Raw genomic sequence first — 13,557 nt, forward strand, 5'->3', positions numbered from 1 at the left:
CACTCTGGGAAACAGTATGGAGGTTCCTCAAAAAGTTAAGAATATAACTACTCTGTGATTCAGTAATTGCACTATTGTGTATTTACCCAAATAATGCAAGAACCCTAATTCAAAGGGTACATGTACCCCTATATTTATTACTGTATTATTTATAACAACCAAATTTTGGAAGCAGCCCAAGTGTCCATCAATAGATGAAAATAAAGAAGGTGTGGTGTATATAGACAATGGAATATTATTCAGCCATACGAAAAAATGACATCTTGCCATTTGCAATGACATGGATGGAGCTAGAGAGTAAAATGCTAAGTCAGTCAGAGAGAGATAAATACCATATGATTTCACTTATAAGTGGGATTTAAGAAACATAACAAATGAGCAAAAGATAAAAAAAAAGAGAGAGAAAGGCAAACCAAGAAACAGACTCAACTGTAGAGAACAAACTGATGGTTACCATAAGGGAGGTGGGTGAGGGGATGGGTTAAATAGGTGATGGGATTACAGAGTGCATTTCTTGTGCTGAGCACCAGGTGATGTATGGAAGTGTTGAATTACTATATTGGGTACCTGCAACTAATACTACAGTTTATGTTAAGTATACTGGAATTTTAAAAAATTAAAAATGATCCCTAATACTAAATAATCACTAATAATAATACTAATAATCAGTAAACTAACCCCACAGTATAGTGCGGGAAAAAAATCTCTCAGTTTGAATCCTGGCTCCAGCACTGGCTGTGTGATCTTGAGCAAGTTATTAAACAAATCTCATAGATTCACACAGATCAGTTGGGATAGGTGTGGTTAGAGCAGAAGAGAGGAGACTTGGACATTTTTCTTTCAGTTTTTCTGCTACTTCCAACAGTTTACACATCTTGAGCTCAGTTTCAATTAATTGCTCTTTTTCATGATTTTGTGTTCACTCTTTCCTGCTTCTTGGTAGGACTAGAAATTTTTTTTCTGTGCAGAACATTGTCAATAATACATTGCTTAAAATTTGGACTTTGTCATATTCCATAAAGGATGTTCACTTTTGTTCTGGAAGCTAGTTATTATTGGCTCCTTTGGGTCTGTCACGTTTGCTTTCATTCTCTGTGTGGTTGGGTAGGTATCAGTTTTGAACTTAGTTCTGGGGCAGAATATTTTAACCTCAATACCTGGCCTGTCATCTTTTTTTTTTTTTAAGATTTTATTTATTTATTTGACAGAGAGAGACACAGCGAGAGAGGGAACACAAGCGGGGGAGTGGGAGAGGGAGAAGCAGGCTCCCCGCAGAGCAGGGAGCCCGATGCGGGACTCGATCCCAGGACCCTGGGATCATGACCTGAGCTGAAGGCAGTCGCTTAACCAACTGAGCCACCCAGGCGCCCTGTCATCTTTTTTAAAAAAGATTTATTTATTTATTTCAGAGAGATAGAGAGGGGGGAAGGGCAAAGGAAGAGGGAGAGAGAATCCTTGAGCAGACTCCCTGCTGAGGACAGAGCCTGACATGGGGGACTCAATCCTAGGACCCTGAGATCATGACCTGAGCTGAAATCAAGAGTTGAGTGCTTATATTTGTTTTTAGGGTGTTGAGTTTGAGAAGTTCTTTATAGATCTTGGATACCAGCCTGTTATCTGTAATGCCATTTGCAAATATCTTCTCCCATTCTGTAGGTTGCCTTTTAGTTTTGTTGATCATTTCCTTTGCTGTGCAGAAGCTTTTTATCTTGATGAAGTCCCAGTAGTTCATTTTTGCTTTTGTTTCCCTTGCCTTTAGAGATGGGTCTTGCAAGAAGTTGCTGTGTTCAAGGTCAAAAAGGTTGCTGCCTGTGTTCTCCTCTAAGATTTTGATGGCTTCCTGTCTCACATTGAGGTCTTTCATCTATTTTAAGTTTATCTTTGTGTAAGGTGTAAGAGAGTGGTCCAGTTTCATTCTTCTGCATGTGGCTGTCCAATTTTTCCAATACCATTTACTGAAGAGCCTGTCTTTTTTTCCATTGGATATTCTTTCCTGCTTTGTCAAAGATTAGTTGACCATAGAGTTGAGGGTCCATTTCCCTTGACTCTGGGAAACAAACTGGGTTGTGGAAGGGGAGGTGGATGAGGGGATTGGGTAACTGGGTGATGGGCATTAAGGAGTGCATGTGATGTGATGAGCACTGGGTGTTATATGCAACTAATGAATCATTGAACATTATATCAAAAACTAACATTGGTTAATTGAATTTAAAATAAATAAATAATAAATAAATAAATAAATAAATAACACGTTAAAAAAAAAAGAGTTGCATGCTTAAACGACTGAGCCACCCAGGTGCCCCTGGCCTATCTCTCATCTTAACTAAATACCCACAAATATTAAGCAAGGTCTCTGGATTCTGCCCCACAGCACTTGTTCCATCATAGGTTTCATGCAGTCTTCCCATCAATTGTTCCCTCTGCTTCCAGATAAACCCTGCAAATTTGAAGTGCTTCACCAGCTGCAAACCACAATCTCTTCAACTCATCAAAGCATCTGTATTTGTTTAGGTTCCACCTCCTTGTGTCACCATCTGCACCCAGGCAGCATGCTGTGGCAAACAGTGTTTCATCCCATAGATTTCCTTCTCTCAAGTATCGCAATTCTTTTTTTTTTTTAATATTTTATTTATTTATTTGACAGAGAGAGACACAGCGAGAGAGGGAACACAAGCAGTGGGAGTGGGAGAGAGAGAAGCAGGCTTCCTGCAGAGCAGGGAGCCCAATGCGGGGCTCCATCCCAGGCCCCTGGGATCATGACCTGAGCCGAAGGCAGACGCTTAATGACTGAGCCACCCAGGTGCCCCAAACCCTGTCCATTTTTGAGTCTTTGTCATTTACACTTATTGTTATGATGCTCTGGCAAAATAGGTTTCAGCTTCAAGGGGATTCGTGAGAAGGACTTTTGACAAATACAAAATCCTGATACCCTTAGTACCATAAAAGTAAACTGAGTAAGGATTTCCACTTAATGACTGAGCCACCCAGGCGCCCCTCAAGTATCGCAATTCTGCACCTTCCACTGCCCAATGCCCCCAAACAGTCCCTTAATGGATTTTGTACAAAATTTATAGTTATTTATACTGTAAGTGTATGTCAGGGGCCAGTTACTATGTGATAGATGAGCTAGTATCAATAGTTTCCCAAATCTCAGTCACCATTCTATTGGGAGGCAAGAATTGAATGTCCAAGTGGACTTGAGACATTTGTTTGTTGCTTTTTGCAGAAGACAGATTTAGAAACAATATGATATCTAAAATTTCTGTGTCATTCTCTCCCAGGAAAAGTTTATTTAATTTCTGATGTAAGGGAAGCAATCTTTGAGTTCATAGAGAATGATTGTGCTAAGGAAGAGGCTATATTGAGGCTTCATTAGCTCATAGTCAACCTTTTAATGTAAGGGAGGGCAGGAGTACCTATCTTTTCTGCTTCCCTTGAGGAAGTGAATGGTTGACTGACCAACTGATTTTATAGTGCAAATACAGAGAAGTACAAAAAATATGAAAGGAAAAGTCAGTCAATGTTGCAAAATGTTGCCCTGCTCAAGTTGTGAATTTCCCTGTGTACTCTGCATGGTCCATGAACTGGAACTAAGCATGTAACCCTCTGCCTGACCATGGATGGCTTAGTAAGTACTGACCATGAAAAATTAAACACCTCAAAGGGCTTACTAAACTTTAATATGAATCTGGTTTCATCAAAGGCCACTGACCTTGGTAATGGCAAGGACAGGCTTCTCTTCCAGAATGGGATAGGTTGGAGTTTAAGGAGGCTGTGTAGAAGTTTCAGCCATGAGCTGATCACCAAACTGGATCAGGTTGTCCACCTGCCCCCCACAAGAACACTGCAGAATAGTTATAGCTTCCTTTGATTTATTTGGGGGGGGGTCAAATTATTCATTATGACCTCAGAAACTAAATACAATATAAGTCAATCCTCTCTTCTGGAAATAGTACAAAAAGAAAACTAAGGCAGCAGTATCACTGGGGAATGCTGTAAAAAAAAATTCTGTTCTAAGAGATAAGAAAGTAGTTTAGATTATTCAGGAGGCAGTGGGCATGGAGAAGGAAAGGAATGGGAAAGTGGACTCCTCTCTTTCCATTACACACATTGTCCTACAGGGAATTGCCATTGTCTGCCTGACACCTTGACATACTCTTTATACCCCAACACCTTTGACTCAATCCTTGAGGATTGAGTAGCCTCAAAGAAAACGTGAAAGATTTGAAACACAGCATCAACCCCACAGAACCAGGGGAAATTCTCATTAGAACATGAGCATTCTGTTTGGAAGGTTCCTGATAAATTCTTCCATGATTGAAGTGCATCCAGTTTTCTCAAGGTAGACTATTTAGAAGCCAGAGATATAATGCTTCTGAAAACAGAGAAGTAAGGAAACATCTAGTGCTCAACCCCTAACCCTGCCCATAGCCACACCACTGAGCCAAAGGGCTTTCTTTCCTTTCTTACTCAAGGACAGAACAATTTTTCTTTACAAGTCCCAGGATGAACAATCAGAGAACACTGACAAGTTAGGACAAGGAATTATCAAACTTTAATGGCTGCAAGGAAGAAAGAGTACTGTCACCAAAAATAAAGCACAGTCCAGCAGTCCAGTACCTTTTGAGTAGAATGCATTAGTGACTTGGGAAAGGACAGGGATTTCTTTTATCCTGGGGGTGTCAGGTAAGGGGCCAAGGTAAATTGCAGGGGAGTAAGGTGAAAGATGGGCCTGCTAAGGTAGTTTGATAGAAACATAAAAAGTCTTTAAGTGTCACATGCCTAAAGGTTTTAACTGTATCCTGTGGTGATGGCTGAAAGAATTTTAACAGAGGTGTGTTTTTATAAAATTCTTAATAACAGTATTGTAGGGAACACACAAGAGTGGTGGATTCCCTCTCTCTTGTGTAAAGAATAGCACAAAGTGCAGCATTTGTTATTACTAAAATGTTTCTCTTAGAAATATTTTGAATATGTCAGGATGAAGTATCCTTGCCCCTTTCTGGAACACTGGGATGTTATCTAATCCTTTCTCTTGGCAAAATACTCATACTGGTATTTTTAATTTGTTAGATAAAAATAAACCTACTAAATAGGGAATTTATGTTCAGGAGTCATGAAAACATTATTCTCCTCATACACATAAATACTATCAACTATGACCATTAAGCACTAATATAAGTTTTTAAGCTAAAATATGTTGTTAATGTTTCCCAAGTTATGTTATGTTGTAATTCATTATAGATGAATATTGTTTTAAAGATTTTATTTATTCATTTGTGACACAGAGATACAGAGAGAGAGAGCATGAGCAGGGAGTGAGGCAGAGGGAGAGGGAGAAGCAGGCTCCCCGCTGAGCCAGAAGCCTGATGTGGGGCTCGATCCCAGGACCCTGGGATCATGACCTGAGCCGAAGGCAGACGCTTAACCATCTGAGCCACCCAGGCGTCCCTATAAATGAATATTTTTAAAATAGGTTGATGCAGAGTCTTTTAGCCAAGATTATTGGAATTCAGATGAAGCCAAATGGAAAAGTGTTTCCTATCCTGAAACCACTTTACTGCATCTATCTTAGTTTTGCCATGAGGTCCTCCATTTTCTTTTCCTGTGCATGTATGAGGGAGTATTTAGTTTATGATCATTCCACTAGGGCTCAGTTTGAGTGATGGCACCATGTGATATGGGTGTGATCTCAGTAGTGGATTTATTTTGGGACACATAGGAATTCTACTTCACCAGAGCCTAAAAGAACAGAGAATGTATTTTCCAGTAATGGAAAAAAAAGCAGTAGAACTAGCACTTTAGGATGGATTATAGAGACTACAGAATAGATTCCACTTGCTCATGTGACAGCATATTTGGAAAATGATCACCAAAGAAAAACATCTGTTTTGATTCTACATATAATAACAATTGACATAGGCCTGTGAGTGTGAGGTTTTTGTCCAAGGAAAACAGTATATATTGGTAATTGGTAGTGATTCTGTAAGATATCTGGGCTACCTCTAAGAAAGGAGAAATTTTAAAGTATATAACTTAGTGATAGCTGAAAGTTATTTCTAAAAGGACAGTAGTGATATGTGTTGTCTTTTTCAAGGCATTGTAAAATGTGAGATAAATAACATTGGGTGCAAAGAAAAAATTAGATATGTGGGAATAGTTACTGAAGATGACCTGAAATGTCCAAGTTTAAGTGAAAAAAATCAGAAACCTCTGAGTCAACCATGGGATGTGTTCCCAGTTTGGACAGTCTGTCTACATCCAAATAAAAAGTTTTTTTTTTTCACCTCAAAGGAAACCATCAACGAAACAGAAAGGCAACCTACTAAATGGGAGAAGATATTAGCAAATGATATATCCAATCAAGGGTTAATATCCAAAATATAAAAAGAAATTATACAACTCAACACCAAAGAAACCTCAAACAATGCAATTAAAAAAATGGACAGAGGACCTGAATAGTTTTCCCAAAGAATACATATACATGGCCAACAGAGACATGAAAAAGATGCTCAACATCACTAATCATCAGGGAAATGCAAATAAAGCCAAATGAAATATCACCTTACATCTGTCAGAATGGCTACAATCAAAAAGACAAAAACTAACAAGTGCTGGTGAGAAAGTGGAGATAAGGGAACCCTTGTGCACTGCTGGTAGGAATGTAAATTTGTATAGCCATTGTGGAAAGCAATATCAGGTTCCTCAAAAAGTTAAATATAGAACTACCTTATGATCTAGCAATCACACTACTGGGTATTTACCCAAAGAATACAAGAACACTAATTCAAAAGGATATATGCACCCCTATTTTATAGTAGCATTATCTACAATAGCCAAACTGTGGAAGCAGTCCAAGTGTCCATCAACTGATAAATGGATAAAGAAGATGTGTTATATATATTCAATGGAATATTATTCAGCCATAAAAAGTATGAAATCTTGCTGTTTGCCACTACAAGGATGGAGGTATAGAATATAGCGCTAAGCAAAACAAGCCAGTAAGGGAAAGACAAATACCATATGATTTCACTCATATGTGGAATTTAAGAAACAAAACAAATAAGAACAGGGAAAAATGAGAGACACAAATCAAGAAATAGACTCTTAATTATAGAGAACAAACTGATGGTGAGTAGAGCAGAGGGGGTTGAGGAGATGGGCTAAACAGGTGATGGGGATTAAGAAGTGCAGTTATCGTGATGAACATCAGGTGATGTATAGAATTGTTGTATATCATACACCTGAAACTAATACAGCACTGTATGTTAACTAACTAGAATTAAAATAAAACTTGAAAAAAAAGAAATACCATATGATCCAATAATTCCACTACTGGATATTTACCCAACAAAAGCAAAAACATAAATTCAAAAAGACATATGCACCCTTATGTTTATTACAGAATTATTTACAATAGCCGAGATATGGAAACAACTTAAGTGTTGTATATATATATACATATATATATATATAGCCGATTTTGATCGGCATACATATACATACACACACACATACATACATAATGAAATATTACACAGCTATAAAAAGGATTAAAAAAATGCCATTTGTGGGATCCCTGGGTGGCTCAGTCAGTTAAGCATCTGCCTTCAGCTCAGGTTATGAGCTCAGGGTCCTGGGATCAAGTCCCACATCAGGCTCCTTGCTCAGTGGGAAGCCTGCTTCTCCCTCTGCCTGCCGTTCCCCCTGCTTGTGCTCTCTCTCTGACAAATAAACAAAATCTTTTTAAAAAATCATGCCATTTGTTAAAGAGACTGTCTTTTTTCCATTGGATATTTTTTATAAATGGTGCTGGGAAAATTGGACAGCTATATACAGAAGAATCAAACTCAACCATTCTCTTACACCATACACAAAGATAAACTCAAAATGGATGAAATACCTCAATGTGAGACAGGAAACCATCAAAATCCTAGAGGAGAACATAGGCAGTAACTTCTTCAACATCGGCCACAGAAACTTCTTTCAAGACACGTCTCCAAAGGCAAGGGAAACAAAAGCGAAAATGAACTTTTGGGACTTCATCAAAATAAAAAGCTTCTGCACAGCAAAGGAAACAGTCAACAAAACAAAGAGGCAACCCACAGAATGGGAGAAGATATTTGCAAATAACCCTACAGATAAAGGGCTGATATCCAAGATCTATAAAGAACTTCTCAAACTTAACACCCAAAAAACAAATAATCAAGTCAAAAAATGGGCAGAAGACATGAACAGACACTTCTCCAAAGAAGACATATGAATGGCTACCAGACACATGAAAAAAAAATTAGCCATCAGGGAAATTCAAATCAAAACCACATTGAGATACCACCTTACACCAGTTAGAATGGCAAAATTGACAAGGCAAGAAACAACAAATGTTGGAGAGGTTGTGGAGAAAGGGGAACCCCCTACACTGTTGGTGGGAATGCAAGTTGGTACAGCCACTTTGGAAAACACTGTGGAGGTTCCTCAAAATTTAAAAATAGAGCTACCCTATGACCCAGCAATTGCACTCCTGGGTATTTACCCCAAAGACACAGATGTAGTGAAAAGAAGGGCCATATGTACCCCAATGTTCATAGCAGCAATGTCTGCAATAGCCAAACTGTGGGAAGAGCTGAGATGCCCTTCAACAGATGAATGGATAAAGAAGATGTGGTCCATATATACAATGGAATATTACTCAGCCATCAGAAAGGATGAATACCCAGCTTTTACATCAACATGGATGGGACTGGAGGAGATTATGCTAAGTGAAATAAGTCAAGCAGAGAAAGTCAATTATCATATGGTTTCACTTATTTGTGAAACATAAGGAATAGCATGGAGGACATTAGGAGAAGGAAGGGAAAAATGAAGGGGGTGAAATCAGAGGGAGAGATGAACCATGAGAGACTATGGACTCTGAGAAATAAACTGAGGGTGTTGGGGGGGGATGGGTTAGCCTGGTGATGGGAATTAAGGAGGGCACATACTGCATGGAGCACTGGGTGTTATATGAAAACAATGAAGCATGGATCACTACATCAGAAACTAATGATGTATTGTATGGTGACTAACATAACATAATAAAATAAAATTTAAAAAAAAGATGTGGTCGATATATACAATGGAATATTACTCAGCCATCAGAAAGGATGAATACCCAACTTTTGCATCAACATGGATGGAACTGAAGGAGATTATGCTAAGTGAAATAAGTCAAGCAGAGAAAGTCAATCATCATATGGTTTCACTTATTTGTGGAACATAAGGAATAGCATGGAGGACATTAGGAGAAGGAAGGGAAAAATGAAGGGGGGGGAATCAGAGGAGGAGATGAACCATGAGAGACTATGGATTCTGAGAAACAAACTGAGGATTTTAGAGGGGAGGGGGGTGGTGAGGATGGCTGAGCCCAGTGATGGGTATTAAGGAGGGCACGTATCACATGGAGCACTGGGTGTTATACACAAACAATGAATCATGGAACACTACATCAAAAACTAATGATGTCTTGTATGGTGACTAACATAACATAATAAAAAAAAATCATGCCATTTGTGACAACATGGATGAACCTAGAGGGTATTATGCTAAGTGAAATAAGTCAAGCTGAGAAAAGCAAATACCATATGATTTCACTCATATGTGGAATCAAGAACTTAAAAAAAAGCCACAAATGAATAAACAAAAAGCAGAATACAGAGAACAAACTGATGGTTGCCAGGGTTGGGGGGATACAGGAATGGGCAAAATGTGTGAAGGGGAGTGGGAGGTACAGCCTTCCAGTTATGGAATGAATAAGTTATGGGAATAAAAGGCACAGCATAGTGAATTGTGTAAGACTGATGAATCACAGACCTGTACCCCTGAAACAAATAATACATTATATGTTAAAAAAAAAAGAAGATAGTAGGAAGGGAAAAATGAAGGGGGGGGGGAATTGGAGGGGGAGACGAACCATGAGAGACTATGGACTCTGAGAAACAAACCGAGGGTTTTAGGGGGGGAGGGGTGGGAGGATGGGTTAGCCCAGTGATGGGTATTAAGGAGGGCATGTATTGCATGGAGTACTGGGTGTTATATGCAAACAGTGAATCATGGGACACTACATCAAAAACTAATGATGTAATGTATGGTGACTAACATAATAAAATAAAAAATTTTTAAAGGCACAGCATAAGTAATATAGTCAATGATATTGTAATAACACTGTATGGTGACCAATGGTAGCTATACACTTGTGGTGAGTATGGCAAAATGTTTAAACTTGTCAAATCACTATGTTGTACATCTGAAACTAATGTAACATTGTGTGTCAACTATTCTCAAAAAATTTTTTAATAAATAAATAAATGTCGAAGTCAAAGTGCTGAGAGATATAATGAAGCCTAAATGAGGACAACCAGCTTACTGTGAGACCAGTTTAAGAAAAAGAACATTGATTCATGGTACCTGTGCATGAGCCATTGCTGGAAAAGTAGGTGTGAAATAATCACTCACGTTCCATGGGCCTTAACCAGTCCTCCTACCAACAGACATTTATCTTATCTTCTCATGGGTTGAGTCTGCCAACCATGCCTGCAAACACCAAGTGCTAGTCTCTGGATGAGATATGGCAGTACCTGAGGCCATGTCTATTTGAATGGGTACATGTGACATTTCAAAGTGGATCATGACATTTGGGTATGTGTGTTTCCCCATCTGCAATAGTGTGAGAGGCATGTGAAAGTGTGGAGTTATCAATAAGAATCGGACAGTATGGGACTAGTATTTGTCCAGAGGACAAAACAACATCTTCCTCCAACCCTACACTGCCACTCTTCCCTCTCCCGGAGCTTTCTCTAAATGAGGCTCAGACACAGGGGTTTGGAATATTGTTCAATGAAATATAGTTCCCCGTACCCCTCCCTTTAGAGCCTTCTGGTCCAGTTGGGTTGAAGCACAGGCTTGGACCAATACAACCAATACAAAATACCATATAATATACTAAACACTAAGAAAATCTGGTAAAGTACAGCACAAATGAAATGTATGAATATAATTATGTGCTAATTGTGTCTCCTAGACATCAATGAGGGAGCTAATTAGAAAAGAGAGGGGTCAAAGAGGATAGAAGTAATCAAGAAAAGCAGTGAAAAAAGGGGTAACTACCAAGAGAAGGGAGCATCATGTGCAGATAGGAAACGGAACATGGCCAGTTAATGAGGCAAAAAAAGGTACAGCTTTCTGATTGAGTTGGGTTGAAGCACAGGCTTGGACTCAAGAATGAAGCAGAATTCCTTTGACTCATTCTGCATCTTACTACCACTGACCCCTAATGTGCAAGGATGAGGACTCAGCCCCAAATCTCCAGTGAGAAGAAAGAAAGAGAGAGTGATGTGGCAGCATCCAGCCTTCACAGGTGGGCACTGGCTCAGCTTACCGCTTAGTATTGTAAGAGAGAACATGGGTGTGTCCTACATGCATACGTGTCACCTCTCAGTGCACTCAGTGCTCCAGAATCTGGCCCATCACACGAGTCTTCCCTCTGAGGGAGGGGTGAGGAAGGGTTTGGGATCAGGGCCTTTCCCTGGACTGAGAGTGGAAAGAGAAACCTGACCCTATTCCCTGTGAGCTAGAACCACAGATAGAAACTGATTTGATCATAGAACAAGGAGGTCATGTGTAAAAACCGATTTTGCTGTTAAAGTCTCAAATGTACCAAATTTGGAAACTGTTAAAACATCGACCTGCTTTCAAAACAAATGTAAATTCTGTAAAGTGAATTTTCATTTAAAAAATTAAAAAATAACAAAATCTAGCATATAAATGCTAAGGATCTTAAAACTTTAATCACAGTGCAAATTGACCACATAGTTTAATTGACAACAAATAGAAACATTCACAAAATTTAACAGTGTGAGGTATATATAAGGTAAAAAAAAGGTTAGTCACTTCATAAATTTATTATACCGTGTTCATTATTGTAAAACCAAACATTATAAGAACATACAAAGGCAGATTCAATAAATTATATGAATTGGTAATGTCCAGAATTATCTAGTTCAAATATTGGGTCAAAATCACTACAAACATCTTCCCATTCTCTTATAAAATAGGGTAGGTGAACAGGTGAAAAGCAAAAAAGAAAGATACTTTTACAGAAATGAATTTTTATAATAATGAGTTTATATCATACATGCTATTCAAAGTAAGAAGTATTAGTTTTCATTTTATTGAAGTAAAATAAAATAAAGGGAAGGGAAACAAGAAAGAGGTGGAACTTTTAATTGAAGAGATATTAATTCCTGGAAGATTCCTCCAATATTAAATAAACTTTCAAAAACGATGTAGGTTTGGAACATTTTTTTATTTTTTTAAGATTTTATTTATTTATTTGTCTGAGAGGGAGAGAGAGAGCACACAAGCAGGGGGAGGGAGAGGCAGGCTCCCTGTTGAGCAAGGAGCCCAATGTGGAACTCGATCCCAGGAACCTGGGATCATGACCCAAGCTGAAGGCAGATACTTAACTGACTGAGCCACCCAGGCCCCCCAGAACAATTTTTTAATGGCTTGTTTCCATCATATGAATGTAGCAGATTTTATTAATCATTTCTATTCATTGTAGACATTTGGGTAGTTTTTCATGTGGCATATTATATATTGTGCTTAAGCACAATCTTGGACATATTTTTTGGTAATAATTGTACTCAGTATGTGGATTTATCAAAATGTTTACCCAACAGTGGAGGTGCTAGGTCACAGGGCATTGCATATATTCAGATTTATTATAAGCTACCAAAAAGGTCATACCAATTTACACTCCCATCAGCTGTGTGTGACAGTTTGCATCTCCCCACATTCTCACCAAAATTCAGCATTGTTATTTTGTTGTTGTTTTTAGTCATTGGAGTTGGTATATAGTGGGGCGTCAATTGTAGGTTTGATTTCCTGATGCCTAGTACCTTGTCACCTTTTTTTTTTTCGTCATTTGGAATTTTTTCTTGTAAAGTGCTTGCTCCACACTTTTGTCAATTTTTCTCCTGACTTGCTTGCCTTGTTTATATTGATTTTTAGTTTTCTTTTTTTCACCTTTCATTTATTTATTTTATTTTATGTTTTTATTAACATATACTGTATTATTTGTTTCAGGGGTACAGGTCTGTGATTCATCATTCTTACACAATTCACAGCGCAAACCATAGCACATACCCTCCCCAATGTCCATCACTCAGACACCCCATCGGCCTCACCTCCCTTCACTCCAGCAACCCTCAGTTTGTTTCCTGAGATTAAGAGTCTCTTATGGCTTGTCTCCCTCTTTGGTTTCATCTTGTTTCATTTTTCCCTCCCTTCCCGTATGATCCTCTGTCTTGTTTCTCAAATTGCTCATATAAGTGTGATCATATGATACTTGTCTTTCTCTGATTGACTTATTTCTCTTAGCATAATACCCTCTAGTTCCATCCACATCGTTGCAAATGGCAAGATTTCATTTTTTTGATAACTGCATAATATTCCATTCCATTCCATTCCATGTATATACCACATCTTCTTTATCCATTCATCTGTTGATGGACATCTAGG

Source organism: Mirounga angustirostris, unplaced genomic scaffold (assembly GCF_029215605.1).
Source record: "Mirounga angustirostris isolate CCGP_5_RB_7025 unplaced genomic scaffold, mMirAng1.0.hap1 SCAF_33, whole genome shotgun sequence".
Classification (NCBI taxonomy): Eukaryota; Metazoa; Chordata; class Mammalia; order Carnivora; family Phocidae; genus Mirounga; species Mirounga angustirostris.